This window comes from Heterocephalus glaber, unplaced genomic scaffold (assembly GCF_053883595.1).
Source record: "Heterocephalus glaber isolate CG9 unplaced genomic scaffold, H.glaber_assembly_v1.0 deba00001572, whole genome shotgun sequence".
In the NCBI taxonomy this organism is placed as follows: Eukaryota; Metazoa; Chordata; class Mammalia; order Rodentia; family Bathyergidae; genus Heterocephalus; species Heterocephalus glaber.
The window spans coordinates 11,204,964-11,224,397 of record NW_028258357.1 but is presented as its reverse complement, the minus strand read 5'-3'; the positions used below and the strand labels follow the sequence as shown (position 1 = coordinate 11,224,397).

The 19,434-nt window shown below is 38.0% G+C and overlaps 1 long non-coding RNA gene across 1 annotated transcript; it reads right to left on the bottom strand.

The window, feature by feature from the left end:
- Positions 1 to 243: 243 nt before the first annotated feature.
- On the bottom strand, positions 244 to 18,944 carry LOC110349134 (uncharacterized). The gene is made up of 4 exons (XR_002394887.2): positions 18,829 to 18,944; positions 6,696 to 6,829; positions 3,262 to 3,351; positions 244 to 1,673 (listed from the first exon to the last, which is right to left on the bottom strand). It is a non-coding gene; the product is annotated as an uncharacterized LOC110349134 (long non-coding RNA).
- Positions 18,945 to 19,434: the final 490 nt, after the last annotated feature.

Sequence of the window (19,434 nt, the reverse complement as noted above, 5' to 3'; positions counted from 1 at the left end):
TTAGCCCTGTTCTTATTTTTCTTATTTAACTACAAAAAATTTGTTTATAATTACATTTGGGTACATAGGTAATGGCTTTGAAATAATAGAAATAAATTCTCATTTTCTCTAGAGAAGTCATCATTTGATAGTCAATGTCTATAAGTTTTAAAGATAATCAAGAAATAGTGTTAAAATATACTGGGTATAAATATAGGAATAAATAATATAAGAGACTTAAGAATGTTGAAAGTAGGGAATGAATTTGGGGGCAAGGGAGTAAGAAATGCTACTAAACAATTTGTTGTCATAATTTAATTTTTAAACTGATAAACGTGTATATTTTAATTTTTAAAAAGTGAACAAATTTTGTTTTTCTTTACAAAATTAAATGCCTAATCCACACAGTAGGAAGTCAAAATTTCCTTTCGCTGTTACCTCCAATTTTCACAGGTTTCTGGTTATATTTCTGATTTCCTAATTTCTGCACAAGAAATTACCAGTTCACCCTATTAGGAGGGCTATGAAGTCTACCCTAAGTAGTCTTGGAAATGCTGAACCATTATGAAAGGTTTATTAGTAGGTAAGTTTCCATCAAGATTGTGCTAATTTGAAGCATTTTAACAAATATACAGTTAATTAGAATGTAGAAAAGTAACAAGCTCCTTTATTTTCTTATATGCCATTTCCAATATCACATACTATAATTAATTAACTGAAAAGATGACCTACCACCGGCTGACATTCTTGGCGTCAAGTTAAAGGAAAGCAGAGCCGCCCCCCCCCCCCCTTCACCCACTAGAGATGAGACTTGGGAAAGCATTACTATAAGTCAAGATCACTGCTGGGTGGAAATTCTTGGATTCAGTGAAGGAAGTTGCACATCAAGATTAAGTTTGCTATTGAACCATTTTTTGCTAGTCACAGCCTTCTTCCTCCAGCTTCTCAGTAAACAAGCCGAGAATGCTGAGTGTTAATGGGCTGATCCCCTTGTCTCCCTGTAATAGATTGTCTGGACTCTTACTGAAATGCACATCATCGTCTTGCAGGAGCTGCTGTGGCTTGTTTGTTCCTGGTGTTCAAATAGTGCAGCTGTTGCCTCAGCACGTTAGAGGCAAGTCGCTGATCATGCTGGGCCAGCCTTGCTCTTTATTATTGTCGGTGTGTTCTCTTCTTTTTGTGCTAAGCTTTCAAATCGGCCTCTTACCCAAAACAAGCCTAGATCAGCAGTGAAAGAGAATAATTCATGTTGAAATCACTTAAGAGAATCTGTACAGGACTGGATAGAGTTTCGCAGAAGATTAGAAATAGTATCAGGTAAAATATGTGAGTTAATATTGAGGTCAATCATCCATTACCAGCCTACTCCCACTTCCCCTTTTAAAAGAAAGGAAGTAACTGATTATAATCATGGCCACCTTCTTCACCAAGGCTTAATGTGCACCCAGATGGGCGTGGTTTTCAGTGTTCTTTCTGTCTTATCTTCTAGAGTCCTCATCACATCCGTAAGTGGTATTTCCTTTTCATGGGATTAAATAAAAAGATGCCTTAAAAGTCCTTAACACTGTACCTGATGGGATATAAAGAAATGTTGGCTTGTTATCATTACTAATCATCAGTAAAGGTCCATTGGTCTGCTGTGGTTATAAAGCTGAGTCTTTCTGAATGGGACAGGTCAAAGTAGATTCTTCTACCTTGGGAGAAAAAGGCAAAGGGTGAAATTGTAAACCCTTGTGAGTCTGCATTTCTTTATTTTAGTGACTAACAGACTCAACCAGTGAGGAAAAGATAAAAGAAATTTCTCAATGCTAATCCTAGTCACACATCCAGATATTGATTGTATATGTCTTGCCTGCGCTGACGACTCCAGAATCTAATACTGACATTTTTGCTCTTTAACCAAAGGCAAAATTTCCACTGTCCAAGGCTGGAATGGGATGACTGCAGACCTTGGAAATGTTTTGTTGAAGTGGAAGTGAGCCTTATTAGGTGCTATACAGGCAATTCGGGCATTAATTAAATGCTCTTTGATACCAGTTCTCACTCAGAATTTACAATGATAAAAACAGATACTGATAATACTTTTTCTAAGGGAAAATTCGATCCTACATTAGTAAAAATTGTTACTAAAAGCAATTGAATATTAAAAATAGAACTCAAACCTTATATTTAAGGAAGAACTTTAATTTAAAATAAACTGCCTTAAAAATAAACATCAATAAGTGAAAAATAGCTGGGCATAAAGGTGTACGCCTGTAATCCCAGCACCCAGGAGGCTGAGGCAGGAGGCTAGCTTGACTACGAAGTGAGATTTTGTCTCAAAAAAAAAAAAAAGTGACCACAGTTGGTGTGGGCAAAAAGCATGATGGAGGCGTGTGATTAAATCAAGGGTTTTGGCATATAGCAATGAGAACTGGGATTAAAACTTGGCTCTGACCACAGCTGGCTGTGTTACCTTGGAAAGGTTACATCTTTATATGTGCATTTATGCATCTGTAAAATGAGATGCTTTATTGGAGTCTTTATGAGAATTATATGAGATTTCATGTTTAAAGTGCTTGAAACATAGTAGGCACTAACTAAATAATGGTTTAATGATAATAGTAACAAAGTGCTATGGTTTGAATCTTAAATTCCTCCAAAGACTCATGTGTTAAAGGCTTAGTTCCCAATGCAGCTGTGTTCAGAGATGGAAATTTGGGAAATTCATTGGATCATGAGAGCTCTGCTCTTGTCAGTTGAAAAGTTTAGTAGCTTAATGTGCTGTTAGGAGGTGGTGAAAACTTCCAGAGATGGGACCTGGCTGGAGGAAACACATCACTGGAGGTAAGCCCTCCCTCACGGGGTTATTTTGTCTCTGGTCCCTTCCTGTCTCACTCTCTGCTGCCATGAGGTGAGCAGCTTCCCTCCACAGAGAGGTAAGTTAAACATTCCTTATATGGAATGCTGCATAAGTGATATTACTGTCTAGGGAGCCCACAGAACCTGTAAAGCACAGGAGGCATAAAAGTAAATAGATCCAATCAAGACTGGAAGCACATTAAGAACCAATCAAGAACAGAAGCAACCTTCCCAACAGGAATTAACCAGCATTCAAGTTTCCCAAGTGTATTGGTCAGCACCTCATCACTGGGAGACAATACCTGACACTCACAATAATGGACCAATCCACTAAAGACTCCAGCACCCTCATGATCCAAACACCTTCCAAACACGGGAGACTTTTGGGGGACAGTTCAGATCTAAACCATAGCACCAAAGAATTAAGAGACTTGAACTTACCAGTGCAAATTACATGGAATCCAGAAGTAATTGGTAAAGTGGAAATGGTCTGATACAGGGAACCAACTGTTTCAACCAATCTAGATAATTCTGTAAAACACAGAGGACGAGCATTCCAAAATCATGAGATGGGAAGATAAAGTTTCCAGATCACATAAAGCAGAGAAACGATCAACTCCTCAGTGAGTTGGAGGGTAAATTAACACTAGCCCCACACTTCTATTATTTATTACATAATTAACTTACAACTGTTTCTCATTCTTGGTCCATAGTATATCTGGTCAGCTATTCACCTCATCAAAAATCCTTTTTAGATGCTGTTAATTATACCTGGAATAAGTGAATCCCCAGGTGACAATTTTAATGACCATATCTCATTAGACAGAGCTACTAAAGAATACGTTTCAGTACAGCCTTGTTTCACTGATGTCCAATCCTACTTTTTTGGGCTAATGATATTTTATATCATTTTTGTCCTTTTACTTTAACACTACTTTTGTGACTAGGCAGGAGATGTATTATCACACAATTTTACAGGAGGAAGAAATGAGTGCATTTGAAATGAAAGTTAGTTTTCCAAGTTTAGAGTTTATGTTAGAACTGGGAGTAAAAACCAGCCCAAGTCAAGTGAAATCAAATCACAGGACTTCTTGTTTTCCCACATTGGCCTCTGAGAAATACTTTTGTGAAAGATATATTTTTATTTTCTCCTGGTTTCCAAATATTACACTTTCAACTCCAATTTAAATTTTAGTCCGCTCTATGTTGTCTATGGAATCTGAGCTGTGGCAAACTTTATGATATTTCTCAGGCCCCAAACACTACACATAATCCAAGAGGAAAATCAGAATGGGAATCATAGATGTGTTGGGTGGGTTAGGTCTCTTAAAATATTCATTTCATATGAGGAACTGTTTTAGAATGACACACTAAGCTAACATACGACAGAAAATAACCAATGTCAACTCCCCTCTGGTACGAAATTAGAGCTGAAATTTAAAACTAGCCTACCTCTAAATTTTCTACGTTTAACATTAATTGAAGCAGCCATACTCCATTGCATTCTGAAGATTGCAACTCGTTTTGTTAAACTCAAATCACACACACACACACACACACACACACACTCACTCATAGCCACACAGACTAAGAAATGTTTGTGGAATATAGTTTTCACATGTTATGTGTGACAATGTTCTTCTTTTGCTTGATTGGTGGTGCAGATTTTGAATTCACAGACCCCAGCACCTGCAGCTGTATCCATATTCACAGATGGTAATGAGAGCCTCCCTACCACCCAGTATCTTCTGTTTATCTTTTCAAGACTTACAAGGAGGAGGAAGAAGCTGGTCTACTGAAATATTCCCCAATCTGAATCTCATGTTTTGAACCAGCTGCCTTAGAAGGTATTGGAGAGTTCATTTAGAAAGGTTAGAGTGGGTTTCATTTTGTCCCTTAGCCAAGGATATTGTGACAATGTCAACCTATGAATGAGTAAACTGGGTGCCTGGCATGAGCCAGTCATTTCAAACAAGTAGCAGTGAGTGAGTGGCAATAAGCAAAGGTCTTTGAGTCCTTCGTTCATCACTTTTCCTGGATTGTCTTTTTTTCCCCATGCTAGGGATCAGAGCCAGGGCCTCGTGTGTACTGGGCAACTGCCCTCTACCACTGAGCTACATCTCCAGCCTCCCTGTGAATTGCCTTTTAGTGATGCTAGTAGAACAACTGCTTTAAGTAACTTACTGAATTTTCCAGCTAGGAGGAATGTTAGGGATGATTGATTATCATTCCTATCACTTTTTGAAAATTGAAGCACAGAGGAGTGACATTCTTTTTCCAAGCCACACAATGGGTAGTAATAACTGGAAAGAGAAATCAAGTTTGCTGATGCCGTTTGCTTCAAACTCTGCCTTTCTTGCCCAGTCAAACAAAAGACTTAACCGCTATGGTCACTGGATTAAGCAATTGTTTTCACTGAACTGGTGCGATAAATTCAAGTTCCTGCTACTAGGGTTCACTTTTCAGGTGGGCTGCAATGCTGATGAACAGACTTGAAGCTGATTGTTTTGGAGATAAGTCTTTCTAGGTTTCTTGGACTAGGCTTTCATCTGGCTCAACCTCAAAACAAAGAACCCTGGAACATTCTGTTCTTTACAAAATACGATTAGGCACACTCTATAAAATGTATAGTCTTGTGTAATTATAGGAATTTTGCCATTAAGTCCTCTCAGCTAAAGATGATGTATTATGTAGGATGGAATTGAAGACATGTAAATAGAAATACAGTATTTTTTAAAAACCAAGAAAGAAAAGCCACTGCAGAAAAGGCGAAAACATCTACACCATGTAAATGATGAGTTTTGACTATACTTAATGTTACTTGGAATACTGAATGATGGAAATAGCAACACTACATTCAAATTTCTCAAACATTCCAGGGAAAAATGTACCAAGAAACAGGCACACTGTCAGTCATCATAAAATATCTTACAATTTTCTTTCAGTTGTACGACAAAGGAATTTGTGTCAACAAAAATGAGAAATAGGATGCAAAGACTGATAGTGTTTTCTGTAGCCCCTGGCCTTGTGTTTCAAAAGTCATGAAGGACTTTTTTTTTTTGGTACCAGGGATTGAACTCGGGTCCTTGTGCTTGCACAGCAGGCAGAGAAACCACTGAGCTAAATCCCCGGCCCAATGAAGGACATTTTTAATCATCAACATAGAAAGGTAGTGTAGTGAAATTGATCATGAAATTGATTAAACAAAGACATGTAAAACTGATGGAAAAGAAGAAATTAAAATCATCGATATGTTTACCATTAAAGTCTGCTGTGTCTATGTACAGAAGCTTCAGTTATAGCCACGTTGATCGAGTTTTTGTTTACTCTGCTATTTCCAACAGCAAGTTTTTCTCTGTTTGATGCCAAGTTCCTTTTAGGAGTTCCATGTGACTTACATTAGCATTTTTGGCTTCAAAAGTATCTCTAATGAACCATTTATAGTTTTTTTAAGAGTGCTCAAAAAATTAGGCTGTGACAGTTATTCAAAACATAATTTGTTATGCTGTTTAATTATTTAGTGCACTGTTTAAAAATTTAAATGTGGCTTCTGGTTGGTTAGTTAATGTGGTCCCATTAAGGTGGATTTGAAGCTCCTTGAAGATTATAATTATTTACTGAGTCCTTCATGGTTTGGATTTATAAATTAGATTATGTTCTAATAAAATGCTAATTCAAAAATGTCAACTTCAATGTTTCTAAGAGTATTTCTTTAAAATATTATTAAACACCCACATATTTTTTTTAAAAAATCACCAAGTGAAAGAAATTGACTGAAATATCTTGATAAAGTAAAAATGGTCTAATCCATAGAGTGCCACCTTATTATATTATGCACATTCCATTTCCAAATTCACATGAGAAAACATGATTACCTTTACAAAAATATTTTGTTGATTATTAATCTGGCTCCAGTCTTCATAATAATGATGGGTCTTGAGGCAAACAGTATGGCAACTTTTAGCCTCTTCAAAAAATGACTGCTGAATATCATGATAAACTTCATACTCTGTTCACAGAAGAAAAATGAAAATTAGGGATGACTTTCTCTGGAAGATATTATCAAATTTTGCATTTTCGTCATGGAGGACTAGAGGACATTATAATATATTAAGTGACACCAGCCACACACAGAAAGAAAATTCTGAATGTTGCCAGTCATATGTGGAAGCTGAAACTGTTGATTTCATAGAAGTAAAGAGTTAGAATAGTGGTCACAAGAGGTTGTAGAGAGAAGACAGGGAGAGTAGGAGGTTGGATTGTGGGTACCAGTATATGAGGTGTGATATAAATAATGTAAATGATTAAATAAAAAATGTAAAAATTATTACAGTAAAAGATATCCCCCAAAATACTCCTCTTTGCTTCAAACACACTTATCATTCTTGCAGCTTTCTGAAATTGTTCTAGAAATTCTTTCATGAGTGAATCTACAAGGTGGGATCAAAAGTACAATGAATGCTGCTACCCAGTACCATCCAGAAAGGCAGGTTTATAAAAACATTGTGATGTGTCCCAACCACCTTCTTCACAGGATATGCAACTGTGAGATGTCTAGTGGTTCCCCAAAGTCAAAATAACCATGGAAGGTAAAGGTTTTGAGTCGATTCAGGACAAGTAGGTAGCCAAGACAGGACAACTAAAGACATTCAGGAAAGAGTACTTCCAGAACTGCTTCAGAAAGTGGCAAGAAGCATGAAATAATTATGTTCAAAGTGAGGGGGAAATTTTTGAGGGAGATTAATACCAGTGTGTCTCTAATTGTAATAAATTTTTTTAAAAATTTAAACATTCACCATTGTTTTTTATCAGGACTCATACAGGTAAGAGAAATAAGTTGCAGTATTCTATAGCACTGCAGGGTGACTGTAGTTGACAACAATTTGTTATGTATTTTCTAAAGAACTAGAAGAGAGAAGTTCAAAAGTTTCCCAAAAAAAGAAATGATAAATGCTTAAGGACATAAAAATGCTAATTACTCTGAATTGATCATTACACCTAGTATATATGTATTGAATTATTATACTGTATTCTATAAATATGAACAATTATTGTCAATTAAAAATAAAAAATGAATTGTGTAATACGCTACATTAACAGAGTCAAGGAAAAAAACCATATGATCATCTCAATAGATGTAGAAAAGACATACGACAAAATCCAACACCCATTCATGATAAAAGCCCTACAGAAAATTGGAATAGAAGGTCTTTATCTCAACGTCATTAAGGCTATCTATGAAAAACCAGCAGCCAACATCATACTAAATGGTCAAAAACTGAAAACTTTCATGCTAAAATCAGGAACAAGACAAGGATGCCCACTGTTACCATTCCTGTTCAATATTATTCTGGAAACAGCCACAGCAATTAAAAAAGAGAAAGAAATAAAAGGAATAAAAATAAGAAAGGAAGAAGTTAAACTGTCATTATTTGCTGATGATATGATACTTTACATAGAAGACCCAAAATACTCGGCCAAAAGACTTCTAGACTTAATTGACAGGTTCAGTAGAGTAGCTGGATATAAGGTCAACTCTCAAAAAACAATAGCCTTTTTTTGGGGGGGGTGGGGGGAACCAGGGATTGAACTCGAGTCCTTGCACTTGCGAGGCAGGCAGCAAAACCACTGAGCTAAATCCCCAGTCCTCCAATAGCCTTTTTATACACAAATAATAGACTCACTGAGAGAGAAATTAGGGAAACAATTCCTTTTACAATGGCATCCAAAAAAATGAAATATCTAGGAATCAATCTAACAAAGGAAGCAAAAGACCTCTACACTGAAAACAACAGCACTCTGAAAAAGGAGATCAAGGAGGATATAAGAAAATGGCAAGACATCCCTTGTTCCTAGGTAGGAAGAACCAATGTAGTGAAAATGGTCATACTTCCAAAACTGCTATATAAATTTAATGCAATGCCAATTGAAATTCCAACAATATACTTCACAGAACTAGAGAAAACAATCCAAAAATTCATTTGGAACCAGAAGAGACCTAGAGTAGCAAAAGCAATTCTAGGCAACAGAGGCATGGCTGGGAGTATTACAATCCCCAATTTGAAGCTATACTACAAAGCTACTGTGATAAAACAGCATGGTACTGCCAAGGAAACAGACCCGAGGATCAGTGGAATAGATTAGAAGATGCAGAAACAACTACAGACATACTCAGACACCTCATCTTTGACAAAGGAGCCAAACACCCTCACTGGAGGAAAGATAGCCTCTTTAATAAATGGTGTTGGAAAAACTGGATTTCAACCCGCCAAAGATTAAAACTAGACCCATACCTATCACCGTGCACTAAACTAAGATTGAAGTGGATTAAAGATCTAAATATTAAGACAGAAACATTAAATTTTCTGGAAGATAGGTAACTCTTGAAAACATTGGCATAGGAAAAGACTATGAACAAAACCTCAGTAGCACAGGAACTAGCTCAAAGAATCAACAACTGAGATCTCATCTTATTAAGAAGCTTCTGCACTGCAAGAGAAATCACCAACAGAGCTAAGAGACAACCTACAATGTGGGAAAAAATTTCAGCAGCTGTACCTCAGACAAAAGACTACTATCTAGAATATATAAAGAATTGAAAAAAAATCAGACCCCCCAAATTCAAAGATCCAGTACAAAAATGGGCATCTGAAATGAACAGACATTTCTCAGGCAAAGAAGTAAAAGCAACAAATAAATATATGAAAAAATGTTCAACATCACTGGTTATTCGAGAGATGCAGGTGAAAACAACACTGAGATTTCACCTCACCCCAGAAAGAATGGCTGTTATCAAGAAATCAACCGATAACAAATGCTGGCCGGGTTGTGGGGAGAAAGGAACACTCCTCCATTGTTGGTGGGAGTGCAGACTGGTGCAACCACTGTGGAAATCAGTATGGAGATACCTCAAAGAACTAGGACTGGAAGTCCCATTTGACCCAGCTATTCCCCTGCTGGGGATCTTCCCCAAAGAATTAAAAGAATTATGCCACAGCAATATATGTGCACCCATGTTTATAGCGGCACAGTTTGCAATAGCTAAAGCTTGGAAACAGCCCAAGTGCCCATCAGCTGGAAACTGGATAAAGAAGATGTGTTTTTTTTAATATATAAAATGGAGTATTAGTCATAAAGAATGGGAAACTAGAGACATTTATAGCTAAATGGATGCATATTGAGGCCATCCTCTTAAGTGAAATTAAAAGGACACACGTGTGAATACTGAATAGTTTCTCTAGTGTGAGAAACTGAAAAGGTAATTAAGGATTAAAATGAATAATTGATAATTTTAAATAGGAAGAAAAGGTTCAAACGGGTAGGGGTGGCAGGAGGGGAAGGGGAGAGATCAGAGTTACAGGCTGGAATCTAGAAAGAATCCATATATAGATTGTGTTTAAAATTATAGGAAGAGATATAGATAGAAACTAGGCTGGAGCTCATCAGTGGGTTGGGAAGGAAGAGTCACTGAGATCAAAGGAGATCAGAGAAAGCACATACAACTATGTATAGTACACGGTACTCGATAGTGTGTTGAATGACTGTTACTGTTTTAGGTACTTATCATAACATGCTGTGCTTTTCATCCTTAAAAGCATAATCCTACTTATATAAAAGAGTTTACTGGAAAACAGTGTGCTGCTATGCCAGTGGTAGCCTCATGTATCTCATGTTTAACTGCGTATTTAGATAATATCAAGTGGCCATCACAGATGATTGACATATACCTTTTCAGTTTGCACTTAGAAGTTGGCACTCTGTGTGGTACTTTGTGATACACATGGATGAAATTCTCTAACATATTTCTCAGATTATATTTCCATCACATGTCACATGACTATATTGAAATTTAAATTTAAAAAATTTGGCCTATGTGGAGTCTACTAGCTAATTAGAATTTTTTTTTCCAGACCACTATTTGTTCAATATTAGTTTTGAAAATCTTTTAAAAACAAATCATAACCTTTGATGTCTTGTTAATGCTTGAGTTTTTTTTAAATTATATGGAAAAATGTTTAAGTACTTTTCAGTTTTGCTTTGGTTGAGTTCTATTATATTTGAATATTATTATAGTTTTTTCTCTTGCATTGCTTTTCTTTGAATAATTTTAATTTTTGTATATGTGTGTTTAGTGAATGATAATAAAGTTGTACATTTAAAAAAAAGAAAAAAGTGAATTATGCCCCCTTTATTGTAAAGAATAATTAATACTGTATTTTGTTTTCCACAAATGACACAAATGGAAATATAATACAGCTTAGACAGCTAGTTTTTGGAGAGTCCTCTGAAGATCGCTGCATTAAAATCACCTGTGAGGGTTGAGAGTTTTAGCTCAGTGATAAAGTATTTGCTTAGCTTGCATAAGGCCTAGTGTTTATCCCTGGCATCATCAAAAGAAAAAAAATAAATGAAATCACTTGTGATACTGCCTTGAAATGTAGATTCTTATCTGTCTCAGGCATTCAAAATCAGGTGCTAGTGTAAAATTTGAAACCCAGTGAGAAGATATCTAGCTATGTCTTGTTTGTGAATGTCTTCCCTAATATTCCAGGTAAAACTTGCTAGCATGTCCCGTTTACACTTACTTTCTTTTATTGAAAATACTGCCCAGAGGGGAGGGGCTATGTCTTGATCATTGTTGTATTTTCCAAGTTTAGAACAGTAATTGACAAATGATAAGAAGACATTTGTTGTAATAATGGACACAACAAATGAATGAATGAATGACTAATAATATGGACTGTTAATAATGTGGGCTTTGGCCACGATGAAGAGGAACTGATGATAATCCAACTTCCCAAGTCACAGACAAAAGTGATGGCAAATACAGGGCTATGCCTTCCTCTCCCTTTATTCAATTACCACTGTGACTTTCTCTAGGAAAGAGCATCCTTTTCATTATAATTTCCCAATCCACCTTCTTCAAACCTGAACCATTGCACAGTAGTAATATTAAAGTATGTCTGCAGCTCTGTAGCCATTCATGCCTAATCATTTGCTCATTCACATTTAGACCTGGATTTGTTCTGCACCTTTGGCCTGAGATAAAGAGTGCTTTTAAGGAAAGGGGTTAAGAAGTCAAGACAAGAGAATGTCAGGGTAGTGAAGAGGCTAAGAATTAAGGGAAATGGGAGAACCTACAGATACTGAAACCTTATATAACTTTTTTGGGTTGAATCTGGAAATTAGTTAGAAAATCATAGTTAGAGAGTTTTGAAAATTTTGGCCAAACATTCAAGATAATGGGGAGGACATTATTTACTTGAATATAGGGTGCACTGTGTTTTCAAAAGTTACCCTTTCAAATAGAGTTTGGAGGCTGATGTAGGATAATAACCACAGGGCATTTGCCCTTATATTTATCTCACAAACCACACTTGTGGAACAGAAAGAAACAGAAGGAAGGAGCAGATGAGAATGTTTTTAAATTTTATTTATTTATTATTTTTTGCAGCACTGGGGATTGAATCCAGGACCTTTGCACTGAGACAGAGTCTGGCTAAGTAAATGGTACATTTACAACAAAGTCCTAGTTTCAGAAGGCAGTAGACTGTCTGGCTTAGGTCAAGAGCAAAGCTATCTTTGCCTTTGCACTCTTCCACTTCTCAGAAAGACCTCACTCATAGCAGAAGCTGCCTGGCTGGTGCTTGTTAAACAAAAGCAAAGCTTGCACCAGGCAAATAATAGAGTATTAAGTAACTGGAAAAATTTTGTCTTGTGTATTATACTAAATTATAGACCTACTCTAAAAGTACTTCCTTGGAAGCGCAAACTCAGGCGAGTTACGCCTTGTAGGTACGCTGGAGGCCAGGGTCTGCAGTGAGACTCTGGGGTGAGACCAGGGCAAGGTGATTTGATCCTGAGCAAGTGAAATAACTGCCTGAGGCTCCTCTTCCTTTACTCCTTAAAGCATGACTCAGTTGAGGGTTTCTTAGTTGGATTTGAACTGTTAGTAGAAACAACGTTGGTAAGCAGTTAAACGATACTAAGAGATTTAGGGAAAGATTCACACCCCATTTATTTACCTTGTGAAGCCCTCTGCCCTGAGCACACCTCTAGCATCTGCTAGGCAGGGCCAGCTTCGTGGGCCTATGCTGGGAGGGGCTCCACCCTTGATTTAGTGCTCTCTTCCTGCCATCTTGGAAAACATCATAATTTCATTTTAGAACTCGTGCTTCATCGGTGAAATTTCATGGGAGAATGGAGCGTGTCTAAGAACAAAAAATACAGGGCAATATTTGTGTCTGCCATGGCTTGCTATTGTTTGCCTGTGGCATTTGTGATGCCCCAGAAACACGGGATTCTGGGGGAGCCCTGGAGCAGGCAAGGTCAGAAAGACTGAGAGTGCCTATCGAGTGACATTCAAAATAGAGTGAGCCCAGAGAAATGGCAGCCCCAAGAGTCTACATTTTCTCTTTGCATCAGAAGATGCCATGAATAGAAAAATAAAGCACAATCTAGAGAATTTAGGCATCCCCTTATATCATTTCTTACTCCTGTTGCTTCCTGGTATTAGCCAAATGCTTTCACTGAAAATGATGACATAGAAAGAAAGGGAAAAATATGGCAGCCCACAGTTTCTTCCCCTCCAGCTTCCTTACTCATCAGTAAGCTGAAGGCAGACAGTGTGAGTACAGCATTCAAGTATTACCGGGGCATCGACAGGGCTGATACCCATTCTTCTGATAAGCACACAACACACATGCATAGATGAGCTACAAAACATGAATTGTGGTGTTTTAATGATTCTGCATGTGCCCTTCCATTTGCATTTTTCAAAAGCATTGTACAATATAAAAATGAGCAGTAAAATTCATGCTAATACTCAAACATTTTAATTTTTCTTTACTTAGGATTATTAAATAATAATTTTTGTAAAATATGGCTAACCAAGACAGAAGCCATAAAGGCAAAAGAAAAGCCTTACTTTTTAATTCTTTAGTGGCACTTTTTCCTTCTGCATTTTCAACACAGAACTGTGACTTATTTTACTCTGCATCAGAGTCTGCAAATTGTGTAGCCAGCTTTGCCTTCGGGCCAGTATTCTGAGGAATACCCTGTTGGAAAATGCTAAAAGGGAGAATGCTCAGCAAGAAGCAGACGCTTAAAAGATTACACCTTCTTCCCAGCCACAGGGCAATCAAAGGTCAGAAACCTTAGGAATCAGACCTGTGGCCTTCCCAAATTTTTCTAACTCTTTGAGCCTCAGTTTCCCCATCTGTGAAAGTGAAATAGCAAACTGCAGGGGCATTGTGAAAAATAGACACAGCCTTACAGGGTGTCTGTTGAACAGTTCATTTTAAATATATGATGGCCATTATGACTGATTTGATTAGGGTCCTCTTATTTCAAGAAGCTGTAGAGCTGACCTTGTAGGTGGAAGACTAGGACTTGATATTGTATTGGCTTCCTTCTGGTGCTTAAACTTCCGCTAGTGATCCACTCCTGATTATTAAAATTTCTTTCCACAAACCTACCAAAAATAAAAGTACAATGCTAATCCTAACAACAAATCAAGGCCACATCTTCAAGAGAACAGGACACCCGGAGGGTAGGGAGGAGAATGTTGCTGAGAGGGGAAAGTGAACTAGAATCGGACTGTGAGAGGAGAAAGACAGTGTCAGAAACAAACGTCACCGCTTTGAAAGTTACAAATTTGACTTATGACCATCAAACTGGAAAAGCTTGAACAAAACGAACATGTTGTAATCCATTGGTCTCAATTTCATATAAAACAGCAGGCTGACTGCTGTAAAAAATACCTTCAGAATCTCAGATTTAAAAGCTCAACAAATGTTCACAAACCTACATAGCATGAACTCATTTTTCCTGTGTATTCACTCAGTGTCGAACTTTGAGCTATGTCGTATCAGTTAATTCCTGTAAATTTTGCAAGGATGAGAAAATGGACTAACAGAAGCTAAAGACTTCCTTAGTCACTCAGCTAATGTGCAAAAGAGTCAGTATTAGAATCCAGGTGAATCTAATTCCATAGCTCATTCTCTCCCTTGGCTTCTCCAAGAGACCACGTCCCTCCAAGCCTTTGTGTGTGGCGTCTGGAATGACTTCAACCCCTTGTCACCTTGATAAACTCCTACATATAATATCAGCTTTTAACCATGGTTTTTCAATCATCTCACTGCATCAAGGAAATTAATCTTCCCTATTCTATGCTACCAGGTATCTCTACATGGGCTGCTGTCATTTCAGTACTCATGTTGTACAGGGAGTCCAGTTATAAGTCATCAGTCATCAGTTCATAATTCCAGTCATCAGTTTTAGACAGTGAACTTCTTGAGAAAAGGTCTATATCTTTTCTGTTTTCATATATTTAGCACACAATAGCCACTCACACATTTTTGCTAAAACAGACTGTATTGAACACTCATTTGAAAGAGTCAATATTGACTAGGGAGGTAGTGCATAGAACAGCAGGTGTGTTCGGTAAAGGACCAGAAAGTAAATCTTTTGTGCTTTGAAAGCTATAGAATATCTGTTGCCATTACTCACTTCTATTCTTATGGAAATTCAGACAGAAGTACATGGTTGTTTATTACTGAACAATAGAGATATATTCTGAGAATTAGAAGGCTTCTTCATTGTGCAAACATCATAGAGTGTATGTTGCAGTCTGAGTTTGCAAGGGAATAGATTTAATACATGACAATAATTTATAGGATTATTTTATAATAGTCACCCAAAAAGTCAAATGCAGAAGAGGGCAAGAGATCTAGCCACACACTGGAGACCCAAAGAATCCAGCCAAGGGTCTGGATCCCATAGCAATGTCCCACACAAGTCCAGCTGAAGGCCTAGAATCCAAGGCAACATCCTCCATGAGTCCAGCCAGTGGCCTAGAGCCCACAGCAATGTCTCATGCTTGTCCGCAACAAGGATCTGTATAAGGAAGGCTCAAAGGCCAGTGGTAGAAGCCAGAAAACATGCATGGTGGGATGAAGGATTTGTGTCACCAAACTGAGGGATCTGTATCAGAGCCAGGAAGTGATGCTCACGGTGAAGATCAGAGCTCCCCTGATGAGAACAGCAGCCATTCCTAGCAACAGCGAGGCCCTGAGCTCCTCCTCCAATGAAAACAGCCAAGTTTGCATCAGGAAAACCATCTGCAGGAAGCTTCTCCTAGAAAATCAACAGCTCACAATCTTCCCCTCCAGTTCTCTTTTTATGCCAACACGTGGGTCTTCTATGTCCAAACCACACTGATTCAGTTCACGTGGGCATTCCAAATTGACCACTAGCTAGTCCACAACAGTGTATTTAAACAGACTAAGATGGCTACAGTGTCACTAGGTGACCGATCGTATGGGACCACCAACGTATGGATGGACCTTTGTATGTCATTATGTGGTATATGACAGTACGTAAATAAATGGAAGAGGCTGTATTCCAATGACTTTACAGATAATACTTGTTTAAAGATCTACTTGTTTAATAGCTGCTCAGACTTACGACCAAACCATGCTGTTCAGGCCTGGGACCCACCGCTCGGACTTATGACCCACATTCAGTCTTAGGACACAGGAATGTGAGCAATAGTGTGGCCTTACGGTGGCTTCTTCTATAGTACAGTACTGTGATTTTTGTTGATTATAGTTTTATGTTATGTTATACATTACAGTACTGCATGAAAGAGTTATGCAAATAAAAGCAAAGTTGGCATTCCCTTTGACCATTTCTTTGTTCTGAATATTGCAGTTACATGCTGTATACAATTCTTCATTTAGCGACTAATTTATTTAAGGACCTATTCAGAAGAGGAATTCAGTGGTTAAACAAGGAGGGTCTGTGTTTATAATAAACAAGAAAGCTGCAGACTGTATTTGGCCCAGAGGCTAAAGTTTGTTAGCCCTGGTATATTATATGTCAACAAACTGAGATTGGGAGTGTGGGTAGAAGAGCACTTCCAGCCAGAAGAAATAGCATGTGCAAATGCCTGGTGGCAGCATATGTTCACAGCAAAGCACAGACTAACATGGATTGCTCATAGTGTATGTGTCAATGAACAAATTACAGATGTAACTAGAAATAGGGGCGGGAGTACAGAGGACCTCAAAAACCAGGCGGGGCGGGGGGAGTCTATTCTACACCCAGTAGGTATGGGAATGTCATTGAAGTTTGTGAATAAATTAGTGACCCGACAGTGGTTAGACATCATAAATTAACCTAGCTGCACATACACAAGAGATATTTAGGTCAAGTCACTTCTGAGAAGACCTAAAGAAGAGAATAGTGACAGTAAAAATGGAAAGAAAGCAGAGAAGAGAGGTAAAAGGGCAGGATGTAGCAATTAGCAGCACGTGAGCAGGGAGAGACGAAAAGATACCATTGACTACCTTAGCTCAGTGCCTGGGACACTGAGGGAAAAACCAGGAAAAAAAACATGATAGATTTGTTTCAGACATGTTAAGTCTGATTTTAATAAGTGTTTTGCCTGGTGAAAGCCCAAGTTTAAATACTGTGACTAATAACAGCATTCCTTTCCAAAAGTGGATTAAAAGTTTCTGTCATTTGCCAGAGAAAAGACTTTTCAGTTCTTTTCAAAACTATATCCTTCTATGATGTTTAATCTCTGTTTGCTTTTGATTTTAAGCTGTGCTTGTCCTAAGGACTAAACGACACTTCAGAAGTTCCTTTTTTCCTGAGTCTTAGTTTTCTGGTAACATGTTATTTGATTCTGAACCACTCACTTTAGGTTTTTGTTTGTTCTATAAAGTGGGACAAACTAAATATCACAGCAGGGACTTTGGGATCTTCCTAATGAGCTGTGGATACTAGGGTATGTAGAGTCAGAGCACAGTGCAGTAATAACACAAGAACACCAGTGTCCAGCTGGAGAGGGCCAATCAGATTCTAACCTGAAGGGAAGTGGATGTGGGACATAGGAATTGACAGTAGGAACTTGTGAATTCTGAGTCAGGTTGCCAGATCTTGGCGAGAACCACCTGAGAGCAGGGGCAGAATGATTAATTCAGGTGACACAGACTCCTCTAAAGGAGCCAGGTTAGGTTCGAAGTGCAGAAGATCAGCAAGGGGAGAAGGACAAGGTTCTCACTGCTTATCACTGAGTGGGGCTGCATCCTGACCCCAAACCCCTCATGTTTGGAGCCTCTGTTATGGTCTGTGGCTAAATAAGCTATTGGAAAGTGGACCTGTTCAGAAGAGGTGTAACCTGGTAGGATGCATCTCCCTCCCCGGCTCCTCTCTTCTCCCCGTTTCCTGGCCACCATTATTTGAGCAGCTTTCCTCCGCCTGCCCTTCTACCATCTGTTTCTGCCTTGGATCCAGCCAACTACAGGCTGAAATCTTAAAAACCCATGAGCCCAAATAAACCTCTCCTGCTTTAAATTGAGGGCATCAGATATTGTGACTCAGCATCCAGGAAAGTGACTAAGACAGTTCCCAACATCAGGCAAGGGCAGAGTTGGTTAAGTACACAACACAATTGAAAAACACACTCAACTCCCCGTCATGTAAAAATACAGATTCTATAAAAAGAGTTCTATATAAAGATGATAAAATTAGGAATTGAAAGAAAAAAATTGCAAATAAAATCATGCCACATCTGAATAGTCTTTTGTTGCACTCATTGTATGGTATCAATGAAGATTTCTTATTACAAACATAGCATTATTATATAAAATGTTATCATTCCAACTAGGCTGAGTGAAAAGTGTACAGAAACACTGCTAATTTTGCATTTTTCTTACTGAATCAAAAATTATTCCAAAATGAAAAATTTAAAGGTTTTTTTTAAAAAGAATTCTCCCACAAAGCTTCTTGCTCCTACAACTTACCAAGTTAAAATATTAGCCATCACTTAGGATGAGTCCTTACTGTAATAATAATTCAAATAACCCATTGTTTACAGTAAACATATAGAAACTGATAGATTTAGTTCTAAGCCTACCTGTGTGTTCGGAGCAAAATTACTTAACTTCTTTAAGTCTGTATTTATTCTTCCTATGAAATGAATGCACTAATAGTACTTACCTCTCACAGAATAATCCGGAGAGCTTTGTACATTGTCTGGCACATACACAGAGAGTGCTCAATAAATGTGGCAGTTATTAGGAGCACAGCATTGATTGCTATTTGTCTCTCCTGCCTGCATGAACAGGCACAGCTAAGTAGGTGGCGTCCAGGGTATTTCATCACTGCTTGGATGAAATACATGACTTGTTTTTCTGTGCTTGGGGTTCATAAGTGCAAGGCCAATTCCAGCGCTTTCTCAGAAATAAGGTTTTCAATACAGCTACTCTTTTACATTAAAGGAAGCACTGTGACCAGATGGTCGCTGTTCTGGAGTTCCAGAACGACAGCATTAGAAATGAGTGGGCAGAAAGATTTTATTAGTCATTTGCTGGCTTCATGGCAGCTGTTTCCATGAAGTCATAGGACAATGACAAAGTTACAGCAGCTATGCTGGGCTTTGAGAAGCTGGTCCCTTCATCTGTAAATACTCACAAGTCAGGAATGTAGAATGGGGGCAATAAATTGAAGAATTACTGCCAGATGATCCCAGGTCCTTTTGACAGAAAAGCTAAGGCCTCTCAGGAGCTTGGCCCAAGAAAAATAGGCCAAAGACAAGAAATACTG